This window comes from Zingiber officinale, chromosome 7A (genome assembly GCF_018446385.1).
Source record: "Zingiber officinale cultivar Zhangliang chromosome 7A, Zo_v1.1, whole genome shotgun sequence".
Taxonomy (NCBI): domain Eukaryota; kingdom Viridiplantae; phylum Streptophyta; class Magnoliopsida; order Zingiberales; family Zingiberaceae; genus Zingiber; species Zingiber officinale.
In genome coordinates, this window is record NC_055998.1 from 84,214,615 (window position 1) to 84,241,125 (window position 26,511).

General features: G+C 40.4%; 1 long non-coding RNA gene across 2 annotated transcripts; it reads right to left on the minus strand.

Moving 5' to 3' along the window:
• Positions 1–979: 979 nt before the first annotated feature.
• LOC122000222 lies at positions 980–21,150 on the minus strand. 2 transcript variants are annotated; one of them, XR_006117032.1, is made up of 3 exons: positions 20,863–21,150; positions 19,996–20,099; positions 980–1,026 (listed from the first exon to the last, which is right to left on the minus strand). It is a non-coding gene; the product is annotated as an uncharacterized LOC122000222 (long non-coding RNA). The 2 variants fall into 2 exon arrangements; XR_006117031.1 differs by lacking the exon at positions 980–1,026 and adding an exon at positions 18,041–18,306.
• Between the last annotated feature and the right edge of the window lie 5,361 nt (positions 21,151–26,511).

Sequence of the window (26,511 nt, forward strand, 5' to 3'; positions counted from 1 at the left end):
TGGACCGGTCGAGAAAGTATCAGAGCCTTTGCTTGCTTGGCTGGCCTTCGTCCGTTCGAGGTCACGAAGGACTTCCATTGCTCTTCCTTCAAAACCCAATTCTCCGACTGATCCTCCTTTCCAATTTAGACAATCTTATGTATTGCCTAGCCAGCAAGGGATGGAAGCTACTACTTCATCCTCATATGGGATGTTGAAATTGAATGGCCCCTTAGCCGAATCTTGGTTAAAGGCTTGCGATCAATCAAAAGGCTCTGCAGTATCAATATGCGCAGATGAGCATGCCCTGAATGCGACTATGATAAACCTACAACTTGTCATACCATATGGACAAAGATAACACTAACATATCTCATAGACTAAAGTCTCATTGTTGTTCTTTTTTAATTTTTCACTTCAAGAATACACTTAAGCCAAATAGCTATAGACTTAGAGTGTGTCAATAAAATCTTGAGAGAATGGGTAGAGGAATTAGAATTTGCCGCACTTGTTCCCAGTACTGAAGCAAATATCTTACGAGGAGAGGTTGAAGCTCAGGCTGAGCATGTCACGCCCCCAGAGGAGTCCCTGTCCGAGAAAATTTCGGCAGCATCTCCCCTGTACGACGGACAATCAAAAATTTCTACAAGCACTAAATACTCAGCCACAGGCGGCTGGAATCATAACAATAAATAAAATCAATCACCACGCAGTTTATATATATATTCAGCCTCTGGCTGACACAACCACGCAGTAATAATACTCTGACTCAAAATCCACCCTACTCAACTACACTCGTAAAGCCCAAATCCGATTTTTCTTACCTCTTCTGCCGTTCAGGCAGGCATGTAGTAGAGTAAATCCAAATCATACGAAAAGTTCATCCAACGGAAAGATTCCATACAATATCCATATGTAAGTCCAAAACAAAACTAACATAAAGTCTGATAGCGAAAAGCTAAAATGAAACAACTCAAAAACCAGCAGCAGAGTAGCACTACGTGCAGTGGGGACTAGCGACTGGAACTCCCTCCTGACAGCATCAACCTGAAAATAACAACAATGGAGGCGGGGTGAGTCCAACACTCAGCAGGTACAGTTGATATGCAAAGTAAAGAAACAACACCTAGCACTAATCATCGCTCATAAGAAAGATAAGAATGCATAAATAAGAGAATCTAACCAGTAGTATAAGGTCAACAGGATAAGGAATGTAAACATAGGTATCCAACAATATATAAATAAACACAAACAGAATAAATGATCATGTATGATGCATGATGCGGTCACCCCGCGATCATCTCTACGTGAGGCCGTGGGTTGACAACCGTGCACTCTGTCGTCACTACTCCTGATGAGTGACCGAGTGGACGGGATGCTGTCGGAGTACGCCTATCCTCCTACCCCAAATCATAGATGGGGGAGCGCAATGCTCTCAACTCCCGGTACTCAAAGACGGGGAGGAATCCCTGCCGGATAACACATTGTGTCACACTACCCATGAGCGGACCAACGGTGCCTAACAGAGTCCCTGCTGCAACACACTCATCCTGAATCGACCACTAACCCATGAGTGGTGGTGTGTGCAGATCCATGTAACTGGCAATGTGCTCAACAAGAATGGAGCGGACTATCGCACAGCATGCAATCATGCAAATGATGCATGGCAATAACCATATAAACATCCTGACCTAATCCATATATATAGAAAAGTGCACCCTAGGTCAACGAATCATATCGAATCAAAGGTACACAGAAGGTATAAAAACCTAGGTCCTGAACATGGTCAAGCATGGCATATCACTACCCCTATAAGCATGTACAAACAGGTAAAATATACCTGAGATGCAAAACCAATCAATCAATCAAGCATGTAAGATTTGAGTAGTGATTAACCGAAAACAGATAAGAAACACAATTAATGCAACATGTTAATTTAATTACTAAGCATATCAAATGACATAAGTCAAAAGTACCCGCCTCCAAAAATAGAAAGGTCCAATCCGATATCGAGATACTCGTCTCGCGACCAGTCCTGTAATAACCACATTTAATTTAGCTACATACATATCACATAGCTAAAGAAAATTCCTTATTTACCAGAACCCTAATTCGTTCCACTATAAAATTTGATTTAGGTCTAAACCTAAATCAACTTAAACTCTTCCAAATACGAACCTGATACCAGAACAAATTTATACACCTTACCTCTAAACAAACCATTAGATAGAAATCCAAAAACCTAAATCCAAGTACTCATGAACATAATTACTACACCTTACCTCTTCCTCACAGCCCCTCTTCTGATGATCCTCTGCCAAGATCGTTGCTACTGGCAACCAGGTGAATCGCTGGACCAAAGCACACCACAAGCAAACCAGATCAAAAATAAAAATCCTTGCACCTACTAAATTTCCAACCAAACAAAACCTCACCGTGGACTTGATCAAAGGCAAAGAGCACTAGGGCACAAGGTGAGGTCGTGGTCAGCACTGTGCAGTGGAGAAGGCTGAGGAAAAACTGTGGCCGACGGTGCTGAATGAATCAAGGGCAGATGAAATGCAAATTTGTGGTCGGCGGCTGTAAACTCCACAGCAAAGGGCAGAGGAAAGGAAATGAAAAGCTGTGGCCCAAACCTAGGGCAGTGGCGTCGGGAAGGAGTCGGCTAGGGCACAAGGTGGTCGTCGGCTCTAGGGCTCGGTTGCCAGCACAGAGGAGTCGGGATCACCGTACGCAGCGGGGAGGAGCGGTGCTCGGCGTCAGCGCCGGTGGCTAGGGCACCGAGGGGTGAAGGCTTCGGCGGCGGAGAGGGCAGCGGTTAGGGCTTGGAGTAGTCGGCGGCGTCGGGGAAGAGATGAGGTGCGGATCGAGGCTAAGGGATTGGGCGATATAAGAGAGAATAAAGAAATAATAAATATTTAATTAAAAAATTTATTAAAGGAACAATTCCTCACTTAAATCGGGTAGCCCAAACAGGCTTTTCTGGGCCCCGTTCCGGTCCCCGCTAACTCATCCATACGAGCTCCGAAAAATTCCCGAAAAATATCCAAAAATTCTGGAAAATTCCCTTATTAATATTCATCATTTTTCCAGTATTTTACATTCTCCCCCACTAATAAAAATTTGGTCCCCAAATTTCAGTATCTACCATCAGCAAGTACTAATAACAGACAATAATAATAAATGCTGAACAGTAAATAAACTCACATATCTCAAGTGAAAAGATGGGGATATCGAGCTCGGATAGTGTCCTCGAGCTCCCAAGTAGCCTCCTCGTCCGAATGATGCTGCCATCCGACTTTAACCAGCCGGATAGTCTTGTTCCGCAACTGACGCTCCTTCCGGTCGAGAATCCGTACCGGAACCTCCTCATACGTAATGTCAGGCTGAACTGGAACTGGAATATCTGCCAGCACATGTGTCGGATCGGGTACATATCTCCTCAGCATGGATACATGAAATACATCGTCCACGCCTGACAGGGACGGTGGTAGTGCCAGCCGATAAGCTACCGCTCCGATCCTCTCCAAGATCTCGAAAGGGCCAATGTACCGCGGAGCTAGCTTACCTCTGAGGCCGAATCTCTTCACCCCTTTCGTGGGTGAAACTCGCAGAAATACATGGTCGCCCACAGAGAACTCTAATGGTCTGCGTCTCCGATCAGCATAACTCTTCTGGCAATCCTGCGCCTCTGACATCCTCCGTCTGATAGTACAGACCAACTCTGCATCCTGCTGAACTCTATGAGGTCCCAACAACTGGGCCTCTCCAACCTCATCCCAAAGGACGGGTGTCCGACAAGGTCTACCATACAACGCCTCAAACGGTGCCATCTGGATAGCCGAATGGAAGCTGTTGTTGTAGGCAAACTCTACCAATGGCAGATGGTCCTCCCAACTGCCTCCGAAATCCATAACACATGATCTCAGCAGGTCCTCTAAAGTCTGAATGGTCCGCTCTGACTGTCCATCTGCTGGGCTGTACTGAAACGGAGCTGTGTGCCCAAGGCCTGCTGCAGACTCTGCCAGAAACGAGACGTGAACCGTGGATCTCTATCCGAAATGATACTCAATGGAACACCATGTAGTCTGATAATCTCTCGGCAATACAGATCTGCCAATCGATCCAGGGAATCAGTCCTCCGAATCGCTAAGAAGTGCGCAGATTTGGTTAATCGATCAACGATTACCCAAATCGCGTCATGACCTCGTCGTGTCCTCGGCAACCCTACCACAAAGTCCATGGTAATGTGATCCCACTTCCACTCAGGAATAGGAATCCGCTGAAGTAATCCTGCAGGTCTCTGGTGTTCAGCCTTCACCTGCTGACAGACAAGACATCTAGCTACGAAATCCGCGATGTCTTTCTTCATACCGTTCCACCAATAGGAACGTCTCAAGTCTCGATACATACGGGTCCCGCCTGGATGGATCGCAAATCGAGAACGGTGTGCCTCCTGTAATAACTCCTGTAAGACCGGATGAGACTGAGGTACGCATAATCTGCCTCGGAAGTATATGATACCCTCCTCGTCTCGTGTAAATTCGGTCTGCTGCCCGGAAGCTATCTGACTGCTAATAAACTGCAAATGCTGATCACTAGCCTGTGCCTCTCGGATCCTCGTCCTGATCGACGACTGAGCAACCATGGTAACCAGAATACCCTGCTCTGTCGGTCCCTGCTCCTCAAGATCTAACTCTGAGAAAGCCTGAATCAAGTCCGTGACTGAAGTCCGGTGGCAAGCCAAAGTCCCTCTGGACTTCCTGCTGAGTGCATCTGCAACCACATTAGCTTTCCCCGGGTGGTAGCTAATGGTACAATCGTAGTCCTTCAGGAACTCCATCCATCTCCTCTGTCGGAGATTAAGCTCCTTCTGAGTGAAAATGTATTTGAGACTCTTATGATCAGTGAGAATCTCAAATGTGATACCGTATAAATGATGCAAAGCTTGGCAAGATGATGGCTAACTCCAAGTCATGAGGTAGTTCTTCTCATGCTCCTTCAGCGAAGCATAAGAGACTACTCTGTGCATCGAGACCCAAACCACAGAGGCCGGTGTAAAGTCAACCATCCTCTCGTAAAACCAAACGGGCCGACACTAATCTCGCTCGACGGTCTCATCCTCGGACCATCACTTCACGCCCGGGTAAGGCGTGCATAGGAAACCCTCGACAAACGTCGGTAATATCGAACCACGGATCTCTGGACTCTCCCACGGTGACCTCGATCTCGAGGATCAATGAAATACCGCTGAAACCCGTGTCCGAGGATAGCCAATGAACTTCGTCTGATGTCGTCGAAGAATCTCCAGTGCGAAGATGCTCCCTCGGAATGCGAGTAGACCAATATGTCATCAATGAAAACGATAACAAACTGATCCAGATACTCCAGAAAGATGCGGTTCATCAAGTCCATAAACACCGCTGGAGCATTGGTAAGCCCAAATGGCATTACCAAAAACTCATAATGACCGTATCTGGTACGGAAAGCTGTCTTCTGGATATCAGAATCTCTGACTCTCAGCTGATGATATCCGGATCGCAGATCAATCTTAGAATACACTGAAGTACCTCTGAGCTGATCAAACAAATCCTCAATCCGTGGTAATGGATATTTATTTCTGACAGTCACTGAATTCAGCTGCCTGTAGTCAATACATAACCTCATGGTGCCGTCTTTCTTCTTGACAAATAGAACTGGAGAACCCCATGGTGAAACACTAGGGCGAATGAATCCCCTGTCTAAAAGCTCCTGGAGTTGAACCTTCAGCTCGTTCAACTCTTTTGGTGCCATACGATACGGAGCTTTCGATGTCGGCGCGGTTCCCGGAATCAGCTCAATAGCGAACTCCACTGGCCTTCTGGGAGGCAAACCTGGCAGCTCCTCTGGAAATACATCTGGGTACTCCCGGACAACAGGAACGTCGGAGAGCTGCGAACTACTACTGTCCTCAGTACTGATCAACGATAACAGAAAACCATGACAGCCGTGAGACAGCAGCTTCTGCGCCTGAATCGCCGTAATAATCGAGACACCGTCGTCTCTGATGCCAGTGAAACTCCACGAGGGTTGGTTTGGAGGCCGGAAAGTGACCACCCTCGTCTGGCAATCAACGGTAGCATGATACATTGACAGCCAATCCATGCCAAGTATGACATCAAACTCAACCATCTCCAATACTAGAAGATCTACCGTAAGTATCATGTTGCCAAAGTCTAACGGGCAACCTCTGATCTCCTGGGTGACGTCTAAAGTATCACCGGACGGTAGGGAGACAGTCAATCGCCGCAACCTAACAGTAGGTAACCTACCAATCTCCCGCATAAAGGTACGGGATATAAAAGAGTGCGAACTACCAGTATCAATCAAAATATCGAAATGCATAAATGGAAATCTCGAAACGGATCCGTCGGCGAGCATCCTCTTAATAGATGAACACGACCTGGCGGAGGAGGAGGTGGATTGCCGGTAGCGCCGGGCTAGACTATGTGCATAAGGAGGATGGTGCGGGGTGCGGTAATAAGGTCAGCAAACTGGGTCTAAGGAGTACTCAAGCATGCCAAATCTGGCTCCCGCGTGAAGATTGCGCCCTCCCGATCCCTCGACGCCTCCGTGTCGCCTTACAATCTCTCGTGTTGCAAAGAAGGCAGCGGGGTGAGGTGATCTGGATCACATACAATGAGTATCAGGAAGGTGGTTCTGGGGCGAAGACCGATTTGAGGCCTAGAACTCGACTGCTGCGACTACTCGAGGCACTGCTGTCTTGGACCAAGTCGCCGGCTTTCTTTTCTGGATATCTGAGCTAACTCTATCATCCTCGATATGCATGATGTAATCTTAATCCAGTCATGGATAATTCAGTCTCACTAACTCGGACAAATTGAGCCAGGAGGTGTATACTCTCGTGGTTATTCCTCGACTTAAAATAGACATCCGAGGATAGTGGAAGACTCTCAAAGCCTCTGAACGTCCATGTGCGCTCACCATAATGAGTAACCCAGCATTAGTCCTAAATGGTCACTTTCTCCCACGACAAGCTATAGAAGAAAGTTCCTTCTCTATCCATGAGCCATACGGATCGAGATCTGGGAGTGAGAGTCTTCATCGACTCGGGAATCTAGCTCTGCGCAATTCGATGGTGTCGGGAACTGCGAGCGATACTAGTGGTGAATAGAGGAGGAACTCCGGATATGTGGTCCAAAGTGGTGGCGGTGAAAAGGATGTGGAGGCTATGAGCGTATAGGATGTAGATCAGTGGTGGTGGCGAATGAGGGTGACACAATGGTACTCGATGTGAAGGTGGCGTGGATGTCGGTGTGGCAAAGTGGTATCTCGAGCTATCGGTTTGGGCTGCTCCTGACCACGGCTCACTAACATGGGCATCTTATCCGAGATCCGTCCTGCGTGGTCCCGCTCGTGAGTAGATCGAATTAAATTGATATCAATACAATATAACACACAAAATAACAACATACCTATTTGGAGATGTTTCCCCATTTGACCTAAATCAATAATAAAATCACATAACCTATCGAAAATCAAATGCTTTGACTAACTTATCGAATACTCATAAATCTCGAAACCGGTATCCATGCATTAAATTGTATCGATAAACAATAATGAAACAAAGATCGTTGATACACTAAATTTCAGCCCGAGGTAGAAAATTTCCTCGACTCAAAATTTCTAGTAAATACTGTAAACATAACAATAAATAAAATCAATCACCACGTAGTTTATATATATATTACGACAACCATAATACCGACTATCCACCCTACTCAACTACACAAGCAATCCGATTTTTCTTACCTCTTCGGTTAAAAAATCATAAAAGTTCATCCACGGAGATTCATAAATATCCTATTAAGTCAAACAAAACTAACATAAAGTCATGCGCTAAATGAAACAACTCAAAACACTTGCTGGGGACTAGAACTCCTCTCGAAAATAATAACAATGGGTGAGTCACACTCGTCGTGATATAAGTAAAGAAACAACACCTAGCAATCATTCTCAAGATAAGAATATAAATAAGAATCTTCCAGTATAGGTCCTAGGATAAGGAATCTTGTATTGTCACATGTATCACAATAGCGTAAAGGAAACAAACCAATAAATCATCCGTATGATGCATGCCGGTCACGATCATCTCTACAGTGAGGCGGTGGGTGCGCACTCGTCACTACTGATGGTGGGTGGGATGTCATCCTCTACCCATCTGATGGGCTCCTCTCGGGGGAATCTGGATAAACGTTATGTCCACTAGGACCACCTAGTCCCACACTCATCAACCGGTGGTGGTGTGTGATCCATGTTTGCTCAATAATGGGGGACTATCTTCATGCAAATGATGCATGGCAATAACCATATAAACATCCTGACCTAATCCATATATATAGAAAAGTGCACCCTAGGTCAACGAATCATATCGAATCAAAGGTACACAGAAGGTATAAAAACCTAGGTCCTGAACATGGTCAAGCATGGCATATCACTACCCCTATAAGCATGTACAAACAGGTAAAATATACCTGAGATGCAAAACCAATCAATCAATCAAGCATGTAAGATTTGGGTAGTGATTAACCGAAAACAGATAAGAAACACAATTAATGCAACATGTTAATTTAATTACTAAGCATATCAAATGACATAAGTCAAAAGTACCCGCCTCCGAAAATAGAAAGGTCCAATCCGATATCGAGATACTCGTCTCGCGACCAGTCCTGTAATAACCACATTTAATTTAGCTACATACATATCACATAGCTAAAGAAAATTCCTTATTTACCAGAACCCTAATTCGTTCCACTATAAAATTTGATTTAGGTCTAAACCTAAATCAACTTAAACTCTTCCAAATACGAACCTGATACCAGAACAAATTTATACACCTTACCTCTAAACAAACCATTAGATAGAAATCCAAAAACCTAAATCCAAGTACTCATGAACATAATTACTACACCTTACCTCTTCCTCACAGCCCCTCTTCTGATGATCCTCTGCCAAGATCGTTGCTACTGGCAACCAGGTGAATCGCTGGACCAAAGCACACCACAAGCAAACCAGATCAAAAATAAAAATCCTTGCACCTACTAAATTTCCAACCAAACAAAACCTCACCGTGGACTTGATCAAAGGCAAAGAGCACTAGGGCACAAGGTGAGGTCGTGGTCAGCACTGTGCAGTGGAGAAGGCTGAGGAAAAACTGTGGCCGACGGTGCTGAATGAATCAAGGGCAGATGAAATGCAAATTTGTGGTCGGCGGCTGTAAACTCCACAGCAAAGGGCAGAGGAAAGGAAATGAAAAGCTGTGGCCCAAACCTAGGGCAGTGGCGTCGGGAAGGAGTCGGCTAGGGCACAAGGTGGTCGTCGGCTCTAGGGCTCGGTTGCCGGCACAGAGGAGTCGGGATCACCGTACGCAGCGTGGAGGAGCGGTGCTCGGCGTCAGCGCCGGTGGCTAGGGCACCGAGGGGTGAAGGCTTCGGCGGCGGAGAGGGCAGCGGTTAGGGCTTGGAGTAGTCGGCGGCGTCGGGGAAGAGATGAGGTGCGGATCGGGGCTAAGGGATTCGGCGATATAAGAGAGAATAAAGAAATAAGAAATATTTAATAAAAAAATTTATTAAAGGAACAATTCCTCACTTAAATCGGGTAGCCCAAACAGGCTTTTCTGGGCCCCGTTCCGGTCCCCGCTAAATCGTCCATACGAGCTCCGAAAAATTCCCGAAAAATATCCAAAAATTCTGGAAAATTCCCTTATTAATATTCGTCATTTTTCCAGTATTTTACAGAGCAACTTTCCAGTGTGACAAAAATCTAAAGGAATCTCAACAACTAGCAGAGTCTTATCATGCGGACAACAAAAGATTGGAAGTCTTATTACAGACCAACAAATCTCAGCTCTGAGCAGAGAAGGCCATGAGAACTAGGTCCATTTCGGACCTAGGTCAAAAAACTACCTTGCTGAAGGAATTAAGGGATTCTCATATGGCTAGCTTTTCAGCATAAACTGCTGCCTCATATTACAAGAATTTAATGATACTAAAACAACAGAAGAAATTAGACACGCAAAGGGCCCTATTGGGATTGCTACAGTCTGAGTTAAGCCTGACCAAGGTTGAGCTAGAGACATAGAAGGCTGGGGAGGATGAACGTTTTGAGGCCAGATGAAAAGCTTATCTCAATTCTTCCAATTTGGGACAACAATTGCCAAGTGCATCTCCAAGACCCTCCTCCATATGGCTGAGGGAGCTACCAAATAGTTGAGGGAGGTTGGCTACTTTTCTAAAGAACCTCCTCTGCGATTCATAAATCACCATCACCTTAATAGAGAACTTCCCGAAGACATCTTAAGTGAGTTCGACTAAGGGCATACCCATATTTCTTAGGTCATGACCCTTACTTGATTGTAAAAAATAAATTAAAATGTTAAAATATGCATTAAATATCGTTAAATCACGCCTGTTTTCTTACACATTTCCAACCTATCTCCAAAACCACCAGTACTTTTGAGCTATTATTTAATCTGAATAATCAGACCAGACGACTATAACCACTTAGTACCTTTATGAGACAATCCCTGAGTGAATTCTTTTTCATCGTGTGCTAGACTACATAATAGAAGTAGGCAAGATAATGATACTGAATGTGCGTTTAAGAGTCCAGAATAGATAAGCATGAGAACACTCTGGCTCCTAACATAGCCGAACAACGCGGAAACTTGGGATAGGCTTGACCAGAGGCTTAGGGGTTGTAATATCTAGATTTCTCTGAGGCACGAGAATATACTCGCTTATAACCTAGTCGATCGGCTCAAAAGTCTAGGATAGGCCTGTTCTGAAACCCATGGGCTGTAAATTTGAGGCATGAAGGTGAGCTCGCTTATAACCCGATCGATCAGCTCGGGAATCTAGGACATGCTCGGTCTAAAATCCGAGGGCTATAAATCGGAGTCGTAGAGCATGCTTGCTTATAACACGATTGATCAGCTTGAGAGTCTGGGACAGGCCAGGTCTGAGACTCGGGGCTATAAATTTGAGGCGCGAGATCATGCTCTTTTAATATCGACCAATCAGTTTGGGAGTCTAGGACAGGCCCAATCTGACACTCAGTAGTTATAAATTTAAGGCACGAGAGAATGCTCGCTTGTAACTCGTTCGATAGGCTCAGGAGTTTGGGATAGGCCTGGTCTGAGACCCGAGGGCTATAAATTTAAGGCGTGAGAGCATGCTCTCTTATAATCCAACCTATCAGCTAGAGAGTTTGGGACAGGCCCGGTCTGAAACTCAGGGGCTATAAATCTGAGGTGCAAGAGAAAGCTCACTTATAACTTGGCAATTCTGTTCAGGAGTCTGGGGCAGGCTGGTCTGAGACCCAGGGGCTATAAATTTGGGGCGCGAAAGCATGTTCGCTTATAACAATCCAGTCTGAAGTGCGAAGGCTATAAATATTAGGAACGAGAGTATGCTCTCTTATAACCCGGTCTATCAGCTCAGGAGTCTAGGACAAGGCCGGTCTGAGACCTGGGGGTTATATATTTGAGGCCAGAGAGCATGCTCGCTGATAACCCGGTCGATCGGCACGGGAGTCTAGGACAAGCCCGGTCTGAAACCTGAGGCTATAAATTTGAGGCGCGGGAGCATGCTCGCTTATAACCTGGTCGATCAGCTCGGGAGTCTAGGACAGGCCCGGTCTGAAACCCGGGGCTATAAATTTAAAGTGCGAGAGCATGCTCACTTATAACTGGGATGATCAGCTTGGGAGTCTGGGACAAGCCCAATCTGAGACCGGGGTCTATAAATTTGACGTGCAAGAGCATGCCACTTATAATCCGGCCGATCCACTTGGGAGTTTGGGACATGCCCGATCTGAAACTCGGGGGTTATAATATGAGACATGAGAGTATGCTCACTTATAACCCAGCCGATCAACTTGGAAGTTTGGGACATGCCTGGTCTGAAACCCGGGGATATAAATTTGAAGCATGAGAGCATGCTCTCTTATAACCCAACCGATCAGCTCGGGAGTCTAGGGCAGGCCCGGTCTGAAACCCGGGGGCTATAAATTTGAGGCGCAAGAACATGCTCACTTATAACCTAGCTGATCAGCTCGGGAGTTTAGGACAGACCCGTTTTGAAACCTGGGGGATATAAATTTAAGGCACGAGAGCATGCTCACTTATAACCCGGCCGATTGACTTGGTAGTCTGAGACAGGCCTAGTCTTAAACCCGGGGGCTAGAAATTTGAGGTGTGAGAGCATGCTTGCTTATAATCCAACTGATCGATTTGAGAGTCTGGGATAGGCAAAAGGTTGCAGCGGGCCTGGAGAGCGAATCATCTTCCAGGTAGTAGGAACCTGAGATGAGCTTTTGTACCACTTTATATGACCCTCCCCATTGCGGCTCTAGCTTGTTGACATCCTCGACCAGTTTGACCCACTTCCAGACCAGATCACCAACCTAAAAAAATCAGGGGATAACTCTTCGATTGTAATTTTATCTGATCCTTTAACGATAGGCCATGAGCTGAGCGGTTGCCTTCTCTCTGACTTCTTTGATTAGATCGAGCTCCATGAGGCGTCAACCATTGTTATGTTCATCATACAACCAGCTTCGATCAGACTCCATGCCAATTTTGATCGGGACCATGACTTCACGCCCATAAACCAGGTGAAAAGGGGTTATATCCGTCGTCGTTACTTCAACCCTTTGATACTTTCTCTATTCACTACTTAAGCCTAGCCTTTACTCTCGAGATACGCCACGAATGTGAAGGTCTGAGTGATACCATAAGTTGAGCACCACTCTCGGATTTTCCAGCCATGGAACTGCCTTTCATTGTCTGACACTAATTTGTATGGAATCCTAAATCTGTAAATGATATGCTGCCATAAGAATTTGATAACCATGTCTTCGGTTATCTTGGCTAGTGGCTCAACCTCTACCCATTTCGAGAAATAATCCATGACCACTATCAAGAATCTTCTCTAGGTGGGGGCTAAAGGAAAAGGTCCCATTATATCCATACCTCACTTATCAAAGGGGTAGGAGACAATGGAAGTTTTCAATAGCTCTGTAGGGTTATGTGGAATATTTTGGTGCTTTTGACAGGATAAGTAAAGTCTTACTAACTGAGCTGCATCCACTTGCAAAGTAAGCCAAAATACCTAACCAATAGAATTCTCTGAGTAAGAGAGCGGCCACCCACATGACTTCCACATGATCCTTGATGTACTTCTTGTAAAATGTATTGAATATCTTCTGATTCGATGCAATTAAGCAACAGACACGAGAAAGACTGTTTGTAAAGATGATCACCAATTATAGTAAATCGACTAGCTCTTTTCTTAATTGTGTGTGCTTGCTCTCCATCTACTGGCAAAATGCCTTGCTGTAGAAACAAAATTATGAGCATTCTCTAATCACTTTGCAACTCCAGGTCGACCTATCTCTCAATGCAAGCTACTAATAGTGTATATTCCACTAGCCTTTCTATGCTCCAGGGAACTATGACGAATGCCAGTTTGGCTAGGTCATCAGCCATTTGATTTTCTGATGGAGGAACCTTCTGGATAATTACCTCTTGGAACTCTGCTCTAAGTTTTTGGAAGGCTTTGGCATAGAGCTTGAGGTACTCATTATTGATTTCAAAGTTACTTGATAACTACTGTGCAGCTAGTTGGGAGTTAGAATAAATTAAAACTCGAGCTGAGCCCACATGTCGGGCGACTTATAGGCTAGTTATCAATGCTTCGTATTCGGCCTCATTGTTGATGACCCGGTAATTTAGCCGAACGAACAACTGCATTATATCTTCTCAGGGTGATATCATAAGGAAACATATCCCATTGCCTTTCCAGGTGAAGGACCCGTCCACATATATTTTTAAGGTCTCCTCTAGCTCGATATTTTGAACCGCTGTTAGGAAGTCTGCTAAATCTTGAGCTTTGATGACTGCTCAAGACTGATACTATATATCATACTCACTAAGCTCAGTGGTCCACTTGATCAATCTTCCAGAGGTTTCGAGGTTGACAAGTACTCGACCCAGAGTTCTTTTAGTAAGTACTATGATCGAATGGGAAAGTAAATAAGGACGTAACCTCCGAGCGGCTAAAAATAATTCATACGTAACTTCTCGTGTGTGGTATAATGACACTCGACTCATTTCATTAAATGACTTAAAAAATACATAGGCCACTATTCCTTTCCCTCCTGTCTCACTGATATTGACCTGACTTCATGATCATTAGCTGACAAATACACCCACAACATTTCGCCTGCTATTGGCTTGGCAAGTATAGGCAGGGTGGACAAGTAATTCTTTAGCTCCTTAAAATTTTTATCACAGTTGGCATCCAATTAAAATTTGGTCGCCCAGCAGAGTATCTTGAAAAAAGGCAAGCTTCGATCAGCCAATCGGAAGATGAAACAAGAAAGGGTGATTATCCGACTAGTCAGTCTTTGTGTCTCCTTCAGATTGCATGGAGGGGACATGTCTTGAAGCGCACGAACATTGCTCCTATTAGTTTCCATTCCTCGCTTGGTCACAATATATCCTAGGACTTTTTCGCTTTTAGACCTGAACAAGCACTTATGGGATTGAGCTTCAATTCATACTGCCTTAAAGTATGGTAGGTTTCCTCTATGTCCATACACAAGTCGGTCACTCGAAGTTGAGCAAGCTCTTATTGGGATTGAGCTTCAATCCATACTACCACTTATTTCCTGGGTTAGACACCAAAACAACATTGGTCAACCAACTTCGGAATTGTACTTCGCAAATGTAGTCTGCCTCTAGTAATTTGTGCACCTCATCTTTGATAATCTTATTCTGCTCAGTGCAGAAATCCTGTTTTTATTGCTTTACTGGCCGAGCATCTGGATAGACATGAAGTATATGCTGCATGACCATTGGTGACACCCTGATTACTTCATCAGGCGTCCAGGGAAAAACATCGTTGTTATGTGTAAGACACGCAACAAGTTCTTTTTTAAATTCTGGAGGTAGGTCAGTCGCCACTTGTGTAACTGCTTCTGGCCGGCCTGGATGAACCTCTTTTTCTTCGTAGACCAGGATGGGTGGTGCTTCCTGGATGGTGTTGACTTCCATCCGTTGCATCTTTCGAGTGGAGTTGGCTTCTTTTTTTATTATATCAACATAGCACTTGTGTGCCGCTACTTGATCTCCTCTGACTTCCCCGACTTGATCATCCTGGGGGAACTTTATTTTTTGGCAGAATGTGGAGACTACTGTCCAAAACTCATGCAAGGTCGATCGGCCTAAAATGACATTATAAGCCGAGGGCGCGTCCACCACTATGAAGAATGATCGGCGCGTCCTCACTAGGAACTCCTCCCCTAAGGATACGACTAATTTTATTTGACTAAGCGACTAGACCTCATTACCCATGACTCTATAAAAAGGAGTCTCCATAGGTTGAAGCTCACTCGGGTCTATCTGCAACTACTCGAATGCTTGCTTAAAAATGATGTTGACAGAGATACCTGTGTCAACAGAAGTACGGGAAATATTATAATTGGCTATAACATCCTTAATTATCAATGCATCATCATAGGATATTTCCAACCCTTATAGATCTTTGGGCCCAAAGCTAATATTGGGCCCAACCGCCTACTCCGTGCTACAGCTGACCGCGTGAATCACTAAACACTGCACATGCAACTTTCTTGCTCAATTGGAATCTTCGTCGGATTCGATATAATGGGTAGCGTATTGGTGGCATGCGCACCACCGCAGCGGGGCTCCCCGAGGGGGCTTGGGATATCTCTCCCGCTTGACCTCCACATGTTGTACTACTTGAAGCTGAGGTTTTTGATATCAGGGTTGAGGACCAGTTCGGAGCCCCCTAGGCGAAGGAGTGGGTAAGGTTCGGCGCTTGGGCATCGAAGCTGGAGCTAGTGTAGTGGTGTCTTTCCGCCGGGCGAGTTGTGCCTTCTCGATATTGATGAATTTAGTAGCCCGGTCCAGCAGGTGATCAAAGTTCCTTGGAGGTCTTCTAACCAAGGAGACAAAGAAACCATTATTGCTGAGCCCTTGGGAATAGGTGCTCACCAAAATCTCAGTAGTGGTTGTAGGGACGCCAATGACCAATTTATTCAATTTTTTGATGTAAGCTCTGTAGGATCGAAAGAGTGCGATAGAGAGGGGGGGTGAATATCGCTCTTTTAAAAATTATTTTATTTTCATAACGACTCGTAAAACAAATAACAAAGCGGTAGTGGAAAACAATACAAAAGACTCGAGTGGTTACTTGGTTCAGAGCCTACGTCGACTTCTACTTCAAGACCCGTGATCCATAATCGCACCGTTGGGCAATTCACTATAGCTCTTCTTTCCGAAATCCTTGGAAAGAAGCAGTGCATACAAATAGATGAGTAAGATAGTAACAGCCTACTATCTTACAAGTAAATAAGTACAATGCAAGCTAATAAAAATATACCGATAGAAGATTAGGGTTGCAATTTGTTGGGACTTCTTGGAGTGGTAGCTTGTTTATGAAGACGAGTAGTTGTAGTACGAACAGCAGCTTGCACAGAGATCAACTTCGAATAGATTTGTTGTTTAGCCACGGACCTCGAGCTTCACTTTTATAAGAATGGTCAACGTTCGGTCGATCGATCCTTGGGTTCGGTCGATCGAACCCGCTCCATGCCTTCTTTGCTGAGATCCGATCCTCGAGCATTAATGATGTTTAATGGTTTGGTCGACCGATCCCATTGTTCTATTGACTGAACGGTGAGCTTTCCCCGTTCATCGAGATTCCTCATTAATGCACCATTAATGTCTTTGTTGTTCGGTCGACCGATCCTCTAGTTCGGTTGATCGATCAGGTAGTCTTCCTTTTTTGCTTCGGCTCGATCTAATTCCTGCGTGTGTCATCAAGGTTCGGTCGACCGATCAGCTTATTTGGTTGGCTGATCAAGCTTAGATCAGAAGCTATGTTCAATTCGGTTCTGATATGGTCTGAGTCAACTTGGTTCGATTGACCAATCTCTGCGTTTGGTCGACCAATCAGGTCGGATCTTCAAAACAGTGTTAGACATATAATCCTGCAAAACAAAGGTTAGTACAATAATATTATATTTGATGCATGAGTAGTATTAGACAGTAGAACTATCTTGATCTCAACTTGGAAATCTTCCCGGTTTCTTCAGTTGAATCAGCGACCTTAGATTATTTCTTTCAGGAACATGACCTTATAGTGGCTCCTCTAGTTGCATACCTCAACTTACTTACCAAACATTAGTCCTCCAGATCTGTTTGGACTTTGCCTGCTCAGATATGATCGCCTGATCTACTAAGATTTTTCCTACAATAATATATTAACCAACAACAATAATAATAATACAGAATATTCTAACTTGAATAGACTTCCTAATGTATGAGGGATCGATCCACTTATGTTGTTACCATAGATACTGAGATATTCTAACTAGAGGAAGTTTCCAATTGAATTTGGTATCTTTCCATTAATCTGATTAACTGATAATCTAAAATTCTGCAATGCAGTTAGATTGCTATTAGCCTCTGGTAAGCCTCCAACAATTTTATTATGAGATAAGTCCAGGGCATTTTACTCAAGTTTCCTATGCTTTTCGGTATTACACCTTTGATCCGGTTAGCAGTGAGGTACAACTCTTTTATATTTTTGAGTTTTCAATATTTTCTGGTATCTCTCCACTGATGTTAGCTTAAGTCTAAGAACTACTGATTTCTGAGATAGACAAACGATGCTGGTTCCAAAAATATTGCTATGAAGTTGAGATAAGTGACGTAGATGTTAGAGATTGACAAGTTGCACTACAAGAAAAAAAAGTTGAAAGACCACGCTTAAAAATGCGTTGTCATTTTTTATAAAGATAATGTTTTTGCAACACTATAAAAATATTATTATTTTTACCAAGATAATGTCTTTGCAATGCTTAAAAAATGTTATTTTTTAAAAAATTTTAACAAAAGATAAATCTATTTACAAAATCATTGTCTATTATATTTACACTACAAATTACTTAATTAAACCCTTATAAATAATACCAAATAAAATACCATGAAAGTATAATTGATCAATTAAACTACTATAAAAATATAGTACAATTGACCAAACTAGAAATGTATCATGTAATTCAAATAAAAAATATGTACACATAATCCACAAACTTTAAATCCTATGTTAAATCTATACAAAAATAAAAACCCTTCTTGGATTGAATCTTTCTGGTAATATTGCATCTTCTCGAAAAATATGAATACCCTTCTTTGGAAAAAAAACTTCACTTTCAATTTTTTTCCACATTCATCTGCGAGTAAGAAAATTATTATAGTATAATTAAGATGCAGTGGCTCACTTAATCAATACATTAAACCTAATGAACACATTTAACAATGACAATAAGCTAACAATAAATACAACATCTATATATTAAACTCAATACAACAAGTAAGCTCACATAACACTACAAAAAAAAACATTTTTCGATAAATTTGGTGATGAATTTTAAAAAAAAAAATCGTTGCAAAAATATTTTGCGACGAAATCTACGACAAATAGTTTTCATCTTAGAAAACTCGTCCCTAAACATTTGCAATGCAAAATTGAAATTTGTCGCAAATTTTGCAACAAAAGTAAAATTCGTCGCTAAATTCGTTGCAAATATTGTAAAATTTAAAAGCGGATTTTGCAACGAACTTTACATTTATTGCTGATTTTATGACGAAAATAAGAAGTCGACGCAAAATTTGCGATAAATTCTTATTTTCGTCGCAAAATTATTTGGAAGATCGAATTGCAACAAAATTTTCTTTTTGCGATGAATTTTTAGATTCGTCGCCAAATTCGTCGCAGAATTGGCAACGAATCTAGATATTCGTTGTAAATTTTACAATGAATTTTCAAATTCATGTAGATTCTGCAACGAATCTGACAATTCGTCGCAAAATCTGCGATAAATATCTAGATTCGTTGCTGATTCTACAACAAATTCTCGAATTCTTTGCAGATTTTTGCAATGAATCTAGAAATTTGTTACAAAATCTACAATGAATCCAAAAATTTGTCGCAGAATCCATAGTGGTTTTTCAGTTATTATTTATAATTTTGCGACAAAGATAATTTGTTGCAAAATTCGTCACCGAATCTGCGACGAATATAAAAATTCGTGGCAGAGTCATATTATATTTTTCAGTAGATTCAAATAGTTTGGCAACGAAAAAATGTTCGTCGCAAAATTTATCACAAAACTACGACAAATATGATAATTCGTCTCAGAATCTGCTACGAATATAAAAATTTGTCACGGAATCTAATACTATTTTTTCAATAGATTACGATAGATTTGCGGAAAAAAAATATTTTCGTTACAAAATTTATCACAATTTATATACATCAAATCTAAATATCACAAAATATCCATAAAATCCAAGCATTCCATACATCAAAATGTAAAGAAGTTTTAAACCATCCATACATTGATAAATTTCCAAACCTCACTAAATATTTTCCATCTTCTTTTAATATCCTAATTCTCTTGCATTAAAATAAAAATATAAACAATATCAATGATTATAATAAAGAAATTATAATATATGAACACAACAAATAATTTTTTACTTGCTCTCACGTTGATTTTCATTGTGTCTGACCAAACTTGTGTTATCTGAACAATAACTCAGGTTAGAACCTCATTTCTCATTGTTATTGGCCCATACATAGTTGGATGATTTCTATTGGTCTCAGTGCCAATATTTATTTTTTGAACCATGACATTTACAAAATAAGAAAAAGGGAAAAAGGAACTGAATTTCTATAATGATGCAGGGAATGTGTTTCTAAGCACTACAAAGAACTCTAAAACATATGATCTTAGATGAAATGATCGTGTTTCTTCAAATGTTAAAACATCAAAAATTTGTTGGATAAGATACAGTCTAAAGAAACCAAATTTATCTGTGTCCGAAAGATCAAAAGAATACAAGAAGAATATGCTAACCTGATGTAAAAATTTCGTTTTCCTTGTATCATCCACACCTGGCTCTGGCCAATGATCAAACAAATGCTTTTGCCTCTATCTAATAGCATCTTTGCAAGTGCAATCTGATAAAAAATGGTCCGCTTTAAACCAAGAAATAAAACTTTACAAGTCATTAGGCAAAAGGCGATTCGCTCGCCCCTAGCGTCCCCGCCAATCCGTCCCTAGGCCAACACGGAGGAGGTAAATCACGGGTGGCTACTAGCCATTAGTGCAAATGGTCAAGACATGGGGGAGGTTATGCTCGGTGACGTCGAGTTTCGACCCCAAGACCTCATGTAGCAACATCCCATGTCTTAACTATCGCACCGCCCCGAGGGGACAAACTTTACAAGTCATGCACTAAGAACAGAAAAAAATTGAACCATGACTAGAGTTCCAATCAATCATTTTATATAAGTGATAGTGTGATACCAACTATTATTTTTAGTAAACAATGCACAGCTGTGAGAGTGAGTTTTCGTCTACTTCACTTATTAGGTGCTATAAATTACGGTATAGAATACTGGACTTAACAATTTAACATCCACGTAAAGTGAACATTTGTACAGAGATAAGCCAAGTCAACAATGAGCAAGGGATACAAGCTTAATGGAACATATGCTCGTCCATAGACATCTCCTTCCCAGGTCACACCAAGAATAGAGCAAAAACTAACCAACTAATAAGGACCATTCTCATTCCCCATTGATGTAAATTTCCATTGAGAAAAAAAAAAGAATCATCACCGACCACTACAGTCATTAAGACAATCAACAAGTGGAGTCTTTTGTCCGTTGAACATTACTATCTACAAGCCAAGATGAAATCCAAATAGCTAGAACATACCATAAAACCTACTCCCGCGGCCGGCCATGGCCAACCGCCGCCTCCCGCGGCCAGCATGGACAGGCGCTGCTTCACGCGGCCGGCCAGGGCCAGGCACTACCGCGCATGTCCGGCCTGGGCCAGGCGCAGGCTCCCACGGCCGAACAGTGCAAACCGCGAGCACCCAGCCGCCACCGGCCAATTGCCGGCAGACTCGTCGAAGTTGAAAGAGAGGGGAGACGGCCTTACCTGGACGGAAATCGCCGGACTGAAGTCTCCTTGTGCAACTATCGCCAACCAAAATTAGGGCAGAGGATGAAAGGGATCGAATCAGGCGGATTAAATACTTAGGTTTCTTTTGCGACAAAAATAAACTCATTGTCAAATTCGTCGCAGATCTGCGACGAATTTTGAAATTCATTGCAAATTCTGCGACGAATTTTAAAATTCGTCGCAGATTTGATATTTTTTATATAAATTTCAATTTTCCAAGGCAGGTTCAGGTACCTAAAGAGCTCGAAATGAGATGAAACCAGTTCCAATGGGTTCCTATAAATCCCCTGATTTTATAAATGTCCCCAACTACTAAATTTACCCCACCGATGATTTTCTAATCTCGAATATGTCCGAAAAGCGTTAATCGCCTTCATAAAATCAACGATCTTAATATATTAGGTAAAGTTGATATTTGAGAGTATCTATATGATCAGGGGACATATAGGAACTTATATGAAATGGTTTCATGTCATTCCAAGCTCTCTGTGTATCTCAGCCAGTTTCGAAAAGTTTATTTTTTTAAAAAAAATATTTATAATCTACGACTAATTTTGAAATTTGTCGCAAATCGTCGCACATTTGAGATGTTTTCATATATATTTCATATTTTCGAGGCTGATTAAGGTACCTAAAGAGCTCGGAATGAGATGAAACAAGTTCCTATGGGTTCCTATAAATCCCCTGATTTTATAAATGTCCTCAACCACTAATTTTACCCCCTCAGTGATTTTTTTTACCTCGAAGATGTTCGAAAAATGTTAATTGTCTTCATAAAATCAATAATCTCAATATATTAAGGAAAATTAATATTTAATGGCATCTATATGATCAAGGGATTTATAGGAACCCATAAAACTGGTTTCATGTCATTCTGAGCTCTCTGTATATCTCAACCGTCTTTAGATATTTCAAAATAGATGTGACTTGTTAAAATACAACTTACTAGAGAAATTTAACTAAGTCTTACACGCTCATAATTGATTTAGAAAATAAAGATTAAATATAGTGGATCAAATTATTTTTTATTGATATTTTTATGATCAGGGGATTTATAGGAACCCATATGAACTGGTTTCATCTCGTTCCGAGCTCTTTAAGTACCTCAACCAATTTCAGAAAGTTTATTTTTTTAAAAAAAATATATTTATAATCTGCGACGAATTTTAAAATTTATTGCAGATTCTACGATGAATTTCGAAATTCGTTGCAGATCTGTGACGAATGTTGATTTTCGTTGCACAATCCGCGACAAATTTCAAAACTCGTCACGAATTTGAGATTTTTTTTTTTATATATATAAAGTTCAACTTTCCAAGGCTGATTTAGGCACCTATAGAGTTCAGAATGAGATGAAACTAGTTCCTATGGGTCTATAAATCCCCTGATATTATAAATGTCCTCAACCACTAATTTTATATAATTGGTGATATTTTTAACGTGAAGGTGTCAGAAAAGCGTTAATCGTGTTCATAAAATCAATGATCTCAATATATTAGGTAAAATTGATATTTGAAGATATCTATATGATCAGGGGACTTATAGGAACTCAAAGGAAACTACTTTCATATCATTCCAAACTCTCTGTGTACCTCAACCAGTTTCGGAATGTTTATTCTTAAAAAAAGAATATTATAACCTGCGACAAATTTTAAAATTCATCACAGAATCTACAACGAATTTCAAAATTAGTCGCAAATCTACAACGAATTTTCGAATTTGTCACAGATTTTACGACAAATTTCAAAATTCATCACAGAGTTGAGATATATATATATATATATATTTCATCTTTCTAATGACGGTTGAAGTACCTAGAAAACTCAGAATAAGATGAAACCAATTCCTAGGGGCTCCTATAAATCCACTAATTTTATAAATGTCCTCAGTCACTAATTTTACCCCAACGGCGATTTTTTTATCACGAAGATGTTTGAAAAACGTTAATCGCCTTCATAAAATCAATAATATCAATATATTGGGTAGAATTGGCATTTGAATGCATCTATATGATCAGGAGATCTATAGGAACCCATAGAAACTGGTTTCATATCATTACGATCTCTCTGTGTACCTCAACCGATTCCAAAAAGTTTATTTGTTTTAAAAAAATATTTATAATCTGCAACGAATTTTGAAATTCATCGCCAAACTTGCGACGAATACCAAAATTCATCGCAAATTTGAGATCTTTTTTTTATAAATTTCATCTTTCCCAGGTCGATTGATGAAACTAGTTTCTATGGGTTTCTATAAATCCCCTAATTTTATAAATGTCCTCAACCACTAATTTTACCCCACCGGTAATTTTTTACCTCGAATATGTCCAAAAAACGTTAATCGCTTTCATAAAATCAATGATCTCAATATATTAGGTAAAGTTGATATTTGAGAACATCTATATAATAAGGGGATGTATAGAAACTCATCAGTTATTTTTTTACCTCGAAGATGTTTGAAAAACGTTAATCACCTTCATAAAATCAATAATCTCAATATATTAGATAAAATTAATATTTAAAGGCATCTATATGATCGGGGGGATTTAGAGCCACCTATAAAAACTGGTTTCATATCATTCTGAGCTCTTTGTGTACCTCAACCGGTTTCAAAAAGTTTATTTTAAAAAAAAAAAAGATATTTATAATCTGCGATGAATTTTAAAATTCATTGCAAAATCTGCGATGAATTCCAAAATTCGTTGCAGATCTGCGACGAATTTTGAAATTTGTCGCGTATTCTGTGACGAATTTCAAAATTCGTCGTAGATTTGAGATTTTTTTATATATAATTTCATCTTTCCAAAGCCCGTTGAGGTACCTAAAGAGCTCGGAAGAGATGAATCCAATTCCTATAAATCCCCTGATTTTATGAATGTCCTCAACTACTAATTTTAACCCATCGGTGATTTTCTTACCTCGAATATGTCCAAAAAGCGTTAATCTTCTTAAAATCAAGGATCTCAATATATTGCGTAAAGTTGATATTTGAAAGCATCTATATATATTATCAGGGAATTTATAGAAACTAATAGGAACTAGTTTCATGTCCTCTTGAGCTATCTGTGTTCCTCAACCATCTTTAGATATTCCGAAATAAATGTGACTTGTTAAAGTATAACTTCCTATAGGAATTTAACTAAGTCATACGTGCTAATAATTGATTTAGCAAATTAAGATAAAATATAGTGGGTCAAATTATTTTTTACGAGTATTTTTAAGATCAAGGGATTTATAGGAACATATATGAACTGATTTTATCTCATTCCGAGTTCTATAGGTACCTTAACCGATTTTGAAAAGTTTATTTTTTTCAAAAAATAATATTTACAAACTACGACGAATTTCAAAATTCTTTACAAATTCTACGACAGATTTTGATTTTCGTTGCATGCAGAATTGAGATTTTTTTTCATATAAAGTTTAATTTTCTGAGTCCGGTTGAGGTACCTAGAGAGCTCGAAATAAAATAAAACCAGTTCTTATGAGTTCCTATAAATCCCCTAATTTTATTAATGTCATCAACCACTAATTTTACCTAGCTAGTGATTTTTTTACCGCGGAGGTATCCGAAAAATACTCTCTTGCAAAAAGCAAGGTAAGACTACGTACAATGGATCCTTCCTCGAGACCCCGCATGGGGAGAGCTTTGTGCACCAGGCTGGCCTTCTTTTTTTTTTTGGATGTCCGAAGAACGTTAATCGCCTTCATAAAATCAATGATCTCAATATATTGGGTAAAGTTTATATTTGAGGGCTTTTAAATGATCAGGGGATTTATAGGAACTCATAAGAACTGGTTTCATGTCATTCTGTGCTCTCTGTGGACCTAAACCGGTTTCAAAATTTTATTTTTTTTAAAAAAATATTTATTATTCGCAATGAATTTCAAATTTCATCGCAGGTTTGGATTTATTTTTATATAAATTTCATCTTTCAAAGGCCAGTTGAGGTACCCAAAGAGTTCGGAATGAGATGAAACCAGTTCTTTTGGGTTTCTATAAATCACCTGATTTTAAAAATATCCTCAACCACTAATTTAACATCACCGGTGATTTTTTTACCTTGAAGATGTCCGAAAAATATTAATCGCCTTCATACAATCAATAATCTCAATATATGGGATAAAATTGATATTTGAGTGCATTTATATGTTCAGGAGACTTATAGAAACTGATTTCATATCATTTCAAGCACTCTGTGTACCTCAACCGATTTCAGAAAGTTTAATTTTTAAAAAATATATATATTTACAATCTGCGACAAATTTTGAAATTCGTCGCAAAATCTGCGACAAGTTTCAAAATTCATTGAAGAATTTGAAACGAATTTCAAAGATTTGAAATTTTTTTATATAAATTTCATCTTTCTAAGGCCGGTTGATGTACTTAGAGAGCTCAGAATGAGATGAACCGAGTTCCTATAGGTTCCTATAAATCTCTTGATTTTATTAATGTCCTCAACCAGTAATTTACCCTACTGGTGATTTTCTTACCTCGAATATGTCCAAAAAACATTAATCGCCTTCATAAAATCAATGATCTCAATATATTGGGTAAAGTTGATATTTGAGAGCATCTATATGATCAGGAGATTTATAGGAACCTATATGAACTAGTTTCATGTCATTCCGAACTCTCTGTATACCTCAACCGCCTTTAGATATTTCAAAATAAGTGACTTGTTAAACTATAACTTCTTATAGTAATTTAACTAAGTCTTACATGCTTGTAATTGATTTAGCAAATTAAGAGTAAATATAGCGGGTCAAATTATTTTTTACAGACATTTTTATAATCAGGGGATTTATAGGAACCCATAAGAATTTGTTTTATCTCATTTCGAGTTCTCTAGGTACCTCAATCGATTTCAGAAAGTTTACTTTTTTAAAAAATAATATTTACAATCTGCGATGAATTTCAAAATTCATCGCAGAATTGAGATTTTTTTTTATATATAAAGTTCAACTTTCCGAGGCTGGTTAAGGTACCTAGAAAGCTTGGAATGAAATGAAACCAGTTAATATGAGTTCCTATAAATCTCTTGATTTTATAAATCTCCTCAACCACTAATTTTACAAAGCTGATGATTTTTTTACCACGAAGGTGTTCGAAAAACGTTAATCGCCTTCATAAATCAATTATTTCAATATATTGGGTAAAGTTGATATTTGAGAAAATCTATATCACGGGATTTATAGGAACTCATAGAACTGGTTTCATGTTATTCTGAGCTCTCTATGTACCTCAACCGATTTTGGAAAGTTTTTTTAAAAAAAAAACATATTTATTATCTGCAACGAATTTTGAAATTCGTTGCAGATTCTACGCTGAATTTCAAAATTCGTCGTAGATTTGAGATTTTTTAAATATAAATTTCATCTTTTCGAGGCCAATTGA